The following is a 7499-nucleotide window of genomic DNA, read 5'->3' on the forward strand; positions in this document are numbered from 1 at the left end:
AATCATAATCGATTATTCTCCCCGAATTTGTCTGCCATTGGTCAATTTCTTACAGCTTAAGGCTTGAAACACCTATTGTAGATCCGGACTAACTCTTAACGCAAATTTCGTTATTATTATAACGCTGCTGCACAGCTCTTTCACTATGGTAAAAAAGCTGCGCAGTAGCGTTATAATGATAACAAAATTTGCGTTAAGAGTTACAGAATAGAGTCCCTGGGGGTCGATTCCGTATCTTCAAACAAGGGAAAAATTACAGCCAATGTATTAGGTGTTGACCAATGAAATTATCAGTATTCTAAGTAAATTCGCTCAATTTGTAATTTTCACCTCGTTTCAAGATACAGAATCGATTCCCTGGTCTGGGGTGATTCCGATTGATCACGGCTCGATTGGACACCATCAATCACAGCGACCGGTGCTTAGGAGCTTTGTAGTCTTAAGCGCTGTGAGTGGCTCGTGTCCAATTGAGCCGTGTCCAGCTGGGTGCCACCCCCTGGTCTCTAGTCTTCTTGATCGTAAGTAAGGTAAACGCACAAGTCGTAATTTCCCGATACTCCGCCGCATGGACGCCAATTCGGGGATGGTATACAATAGAGCCCTATATATAGAGAGAAGCGACATTGATGTCCGAGTTTCTGATTGGTGGTCTGATATGTATTCTGATTGGGTATCCCCTCCTAAGTGAAGCAGCCATATTGTGACCGCAGCTGATTACATGTAGCTGCACATGTGATTGCGACACATATAGCCGACGCTGCAGTTGTATCTCACTTATCAGAATGCAAAAGGAACATGCATTCAACTAATAGCGTTTTCGGCCCGATCGGGTTTGCACCAACCTGGGTTGGATTAATCTTTCCTATTGGTTGATGTCACACGCTCTACCAATAGGAGAGCGCAAAACGATATTAATCCAACCCAGGTTGGTGCAAACCCGGTCGGGCCGAAAATGCTATAAGTTATGACACAGAGAATCACTACATCTTTGTTATTCACATCGAAGTACAGAATTAGAAGTTGGAGTATGTTTATGTTTACGACACTTTAGCGGTCGGAACATGGCGGCGTAGGGAATGATGGTTGGGATCCGATCTGGTGGTGGGGGTTCGATGTCGCTTCTCTCTATACATAGGACTCTAGTAAGAGAATCGTAAATAAAACCAGAAATTTTGCGAAGTTAATGATAAGTATCGATACAGAGATCGATCTAATATCGATACCTTTTTGTATCGATATTAGATATTAAATATTTTTTGAACATTAATGCCCATTTCTACCAATATAGATTAATTTTAATCTCGGTTCAACTTACTCTTCGTCTTTTTCTAATCTTTAGAACTAGAAAAAGACAAAGATTAAGTTGAACCGAGATTAAAGTTGATCTGCGTTGGTGGAAACGGACCTAAGTGTGCCGTCACATGCGGCTTAACTTGCGTAAGCGTAACTTGAGCAGACAAATCATATCATTTCACTTGAACATCAGTTTCTGTCTAGTCACTTTATGCTTTTTACACTATTTTGTTGTTACGCCGAAACATGATAGAACCACCATACGTCGAATCTAATTTCTGGCTCATTTTAGCTTATTCTGTCTGAAAAAATGCACGGGGGTTTCGATTTTGCAACAGTACAATTATAGAAGTCGTGCGACCCTTTGCTTCGCGTGAAAAATCGAAAACCATGTGGAACAGTACATATTATAGACCTCATTTTGCCTGTGTGACAGATTTCCTAACCTCAATAGTCATCGATTTTAACGCTTAATATCTCAGATCACAAGGCAGAACGACGTTTTTTTTGCTAGATTCTTTTGTTTCATGCAAAAACGCGTCGAATAAGCCTAAGAGTGGTTTCACAAAATGTTCCGATTTTAACAATTTATTCGATCATCCGCTCATATATACGCGATGGAAAGGTACCGGTTCCCCATGAGGCAAGAAATACTTTTCGAGATGCGTAGGTTACGAAAGCCAATCGTAAATTCATTTAGCATTTCTGTTAGAGTATACAACAGAAATTCTAATCAGCAATTGGTTGCATTAGTTCCGAATTTCTCTAATATTCCGCGAAATAAGCTCAATGTGAATGCGGGCTTTCAGAATGGCGTATTCTAGTAAATAAAAAATAACGTATTCTAGTAAATTACTAGAATACGCAGGTTACACTTACGCAGGTTACGCCGCATGTGGCGGCACCCTAAGGAGCTCCACACAATAAAAGCAACACGGAACAGAGAATAGAGAATAAGAATTTTAACCTATCAGAAATCATGTATTGTGGACACAAATATGAATACACAGTTTCTGATAGATTAAAATTCTTGAAAAGTATCGCATACAAAAAACTAGGGAAATACCATAGTATGCGTTATATATATTATAACATCTCCTTAGGTTTTTGTATGCAATACTTTTCGAGAATATATATATTGGAGCTCTGTTCCTTTTATTGTGCGGAGCTTCTAATGTACAGTAGACATTAGGCCTTTATAATTAGTGTTCACATCGATCTTGCATCGATAATCGTATTGGCAATTTAATCCAATTCTGTGATCTGTTTTCTGTTCCTGTACTAGACTGTTCTAGAACTCTCTTTCTCGCTTTAAACAAATATCAAACGTATATGTATCTTACTTTAAGTTCCAAAAGTGTACAATAGTTCAGCCACAAAAAAACAGACCTCTGCTCTGGTGAAGACTCGGGAAGGTGTATAGATATCAACGCCTCGTGACGAGTGGAAAACCTTGAATAAAAGTGAGTAGTGCTAATAATTTATATGTTTATATGTTTAGTACCCTCCCTGGTGTAACAATTTTTATGAAAAACTACATAGATTGAGACAATAATTTAGAAATTCGTAGTTTTTTAATAGATATTTATAATGGTACGTAGAGTGGCGTTGTTTGAAAAAACCAAGAAATACTCCGCTCTCAAACAACTCCACTCTACGAAAAAGTTTTTTGTAAAAGTTTTTTTTCGACCAGGATAAGTATATTTATCGTATTGATAATTTTAAAATGGAAAATAAGAGCCAGGAAATTGAGAAACCGCGTGATACGGTGATATTGATTTTATAAGAGAATCGATTTGAAGTTGAGAAGCAAAAATTAATCAGCAAGAGTCAGTACTTTGCTGCTTTTTTATCCGAAAAGTATTTAGAATATGGTCTGACGGAATGTATAATTAAATATGACAATATTCTCCTATTTTCATTTCAAGTAAGTTGATTTCAACGCAAGTAATTCTTATTACTGTTTAAATGTTTAAAAATAAAATAGATATAGAAGAACATTTTGAACAAAGGTTATATCCCAGTAAAAAAATTTTACACGTGGTCACGTATAAATATATATTATTATGTATAACTTATATATGATTATATCTGATTATATATAATTTCATAAATAGTTGTAAGTATATGATCACACAGGACTTCATATGATCATGTATGATTTCATGTGTACTCATATATAATTAAGATTTCGTACATGATTAATATGATGAAATTTTATATGTAGTCTGTTTTCTGTTTCTGTACTAGAATGCTTTAAGTCCGGATCTACAATAGGTGTTTTATGCCATATGCCGTAAGAAACTGACCAATTACAGTCGAATCCGAGAAGAATAAGCGACTGTGATTCGCCCATTTCTTATGGCTTAAGGCTTAAAACCCTATTGTAGATCCGGGGTAAAACTTTCTTTCGACAAAAGGCTATGGCCAAAGACATAGAGAATGAACTGCGCGATCCGTATCTAAGTAGTGTATCAAATGTGGTCGACAATAACGAGAGAGGGACCGTCTGCCACGGTCCCTCTCTCTCATCCCTACCGACCATTTTGACACACGGATCGCGCAGTCCATTCTCTATGCCTTTGGCAGAGAACGAGACGTAACGAGACTTAGGTTCCGCGCACAAAGATGGTCGCAACTGAGTCGTAGTCGTAAGTCGTTGTCGTAGGTCAACGCACAAGGATTTTAGTGCGCTGACCTACGACAACGACTTACGACTACGACTCAGTTGCTACCATCTTTGTGCGCGGACCCTTATGCGGGGTCTACAATAGGAGTCGTAGCAGTCGTAGGGTTAAGTCGTAGAAAATTGACCAATCATAGTCAATTATTCTTCTCATATTCTACTGTGATTGGTTAATTTTCGACGACTTAAGACTCTACGACTGCTACGACTTCTATTGTAGACCCCGCTTTAGGGTCCGCGCACAAAGATGGTCGCAACTGAGATGTAGTCGTAAGTCGTTGTCGTAAATCAACGCACAAGGATTTTACGTATGTCATTTTACGTATATCCTATTGCGTCAGTTGACGCAAACAACTGGCGCAATAGGATATACGTAAATGACATATGTAAAATCCTTGTGCGTTAACCTACGACATCGACTTACGACTACGACTCAGTTGCGACCATCTTTGTGCGCGGACTCTTAAGGCCCGTCTACAATACACGGAGTAAGAAGTAAGAGTAAGAAATTGACCAATCACAGTCGATTATTCTTCTCACATTCGACTGTGATTGGTCAATTTCTTACTCTTACTTCTTACTCCGTGTATTGTAGACGGGCCTTTAGGGTATGAGCACAAGGATTGCCGTAACGCTTTACGACAGTCTTAAGTTATAGACGTAAGTAACAGCCCCTTTACAATAACCCCGGATCTACAATAGGTGTTTTAAGCCTTAAGCCGTAAGAAATTGACCAATTACAGTCGAATCCGAGAAGAATAAGCGACTGTGATTCGCCCATTTCTTATGGTTTAAGGCTTAATACCCTATTGTAGATCCGGACTAAGCCGCAAGTCAGAAGTTCTAAGCGATCTTAAGTCATAATCGGTGAAGTTGGCCAATAGCCAACTTGAACAACTTGGTTAAGACTGGTTAAAGCCGGGAGCACATAGAAAAACGTAAGTCCATAAGACGTAATCAGTAAGGAAATCGTAACATTGGATTCGCTACTGGTCTTACGGTCTCTACTGTGTTTGGTCAATTCACTTACTGTTTGCGTGTTGCGGCCTTACGTTCTTGTATGTGTCATGGGCTTAAGTCCGGATCTACAATAGGGTTTTAAGCCTTAAGCCATAAGATATGGGCGAATCGCAGTCGCTTACCCCGGATATCTTCTCGGATTCGACTGTAATTGGTCAATTTCTTATGGCTTAATGCTTAAAATACCTATTGTAGATCCGGGGTAAGTCCGGATCTACAATAGGGTTTTAAGCCTTAAACCATAAGAAATGGGCGAATCACAGTCGCTTATTCTTCTCGGATTCGACTGTAATTGGTCAATTTCTTACGGTTTAAGGCTTAAAACACCTATTGTAGATCCGAGGTAAGACTTCTGATGTTCTGACTTACGGCTTATTGTAGAAAGCCTATAACGCACAAGTATTGGCGTATTATTTTATGTATATTGCTATAGGCAATGCCTATGGCAATATACATAAGTTAAAGTCATACGCCAATGCTTGTGCGTAAAGGTATATCCACACAAACTTGCATAGCCGCATAAACGTATGCATAAAGAAAATTATCCAATCACATTTTATGTACGACTTTAAAAGAGAACTGCAATTGGATAATTTTCTTTATGTATATGTTTATGCGGCTATGCAAGTTTGTGTGGATATACCCTTACTTACGTCTACAACTTAAGACTGCCGTAAGTCCGGATCTACAATAGATGATTTAAGCCTTAAGCCATAAGAAATTGACCAATTACAATCGAATTCGAGAAGAATAAGCGACTGTGATTCGCCCATTTCTTATGGCTTAAAGCTTAAAGCCCTATTGTAGATCCGGGGTAAAGCGTTACGGCAATCCTTGTGCTCATACCCTTAACTTTCGTAGTCGTAACGCGAGGTAAGACAGAGAAAAACGTAGCTGTCGTATTCATGACTGGTCGCGACCAGTTTACGTTTTTCTCTGTCTTACCTTATGTTACGACAGCGAAAGTTACGTCTCGTTAGTCCGGATCTACAATAGGTGTTTTAAGCCTTAAGCCATAAGAAATTGACCAATTACAGTCGAATCCGAGAAGAATAAGCGATTGTGATTCACCCATTTCTTATGGTTTAAGGCTTAAAACGCTATTGTAGATCCGGACTTACGTCTCGATCTCTGTCATAACCCAAATATCAAACGTATATCTATCTCACTTTAAGTTCTAAAAGTGTACACTAGTTCAGTCACAAAACAGACCTAAGATTATATAAGATTTTATACATGCATGCTCGTATATAATTAAGATTCCGTATATGATTTCATAAATAATCATATATGAAATCTTAATTGTATGATATTATTAGAGCCCGGATTATAATGTTCTGAGATTGTGTCAATCAGTGAGAATCAAGGGAGAGTGGAACGGATTCAACTGAAAGTCGCCGTTCGTTGGAATGAGTAGGAGATATGGTAGAAGCCATGATGGAACATACAGGCCCAAATTCATAGTCGTTTCTCAAATCTCAAGATTGGTTTCAAATCTCAAATCTCAGATCTCCAAACTCAAATCTCCAACCAAAATTTCAGTGCTAGTGTCTAATCATGAAATTGAATTCTTCGTGACTGTTCGTGATTGAGTGGGAAATGCGAGAATAAAATAAAACGTGGTGACTAATGAGGTTACGAAATATAACGGCTGAACATTTAGAAAATTCATTTTTTAAAGAAAGTGTGAGGTAAAGAATTAAAATATTTATAATATATTTATAATATTTGTAATATACAAAATATTTATAATAATTTTCTGATGAAAAAATTTCGCTGAAAAAATTCTATGTTTTGGAACATTTCATCGAAATTGCTGAAAATTTGTTAAAATTTCACTAAAAGTGAATTTTTCAGTTAACATATTGAAAAATCGCTGAAATTTCTCTAAAGTTGAACTGAAATTTCTGTTTGTCGGAATTTCTTTGAAATTTTTACTGAAATTTCTCTGAAATTAGGCTGAAAATGAATTTTTCAGCTAAAAATCGCTGAAATTAAACTAAAATTTTCTAAAATGTTGAAATTTTGTTGAAAAGTGTTCCGAAAAGTGAAACGTGAAAGAATTTCAGTGAAATTTTTCCACCAGGGAAGGTTAAGTAATGATATTTTAGAAGTACAAATAAGCTACTCAGTTATAATTCTCTTTGTCAAAAATTCAATTTTAATTACTAATATATGTAATTGTAATGCATATAGTTTTTCAAAATAAAAAAAATCATAGTTGGACATTTATATATTATATATTGACACTTTATAGTGACGCCGCCTATCTACAATTTAGATAGATACGGCAACCGGTTGTCTCTTTGGATCCGCTTCAGTGGGCGCCTTAGACGCACACTTATAGCGTATTTCACTGGTTGCACTGGTGCGCACTCAGTGCACATTAAGGCTGTTGTACATTATTCTAATCTTAAAAATATAAAAGTGAGATATCTCAATTGATAAAATGCCCAAAATTTATTTTATCAATAGCACAATAAAATGTATCGAATATTTC

This window comes from Trachymyrmex cornetzi, unplaced genomic scaffold (assembly GCF_001594075.2).
Source record: "Trachymyrmex cornetzi isolate Tcor2-1 unplaced genomic scaffold, Tcor1.1 scaffold45, whole genome shotgun sequence".
Classification (NCBI taxonomy): Eukaryota; Metazoa; Arthropoda; class Insecta; order Hymenoptera; family Formicidae; genus Trachymyrmex; species Trachymyrmex cornetzi.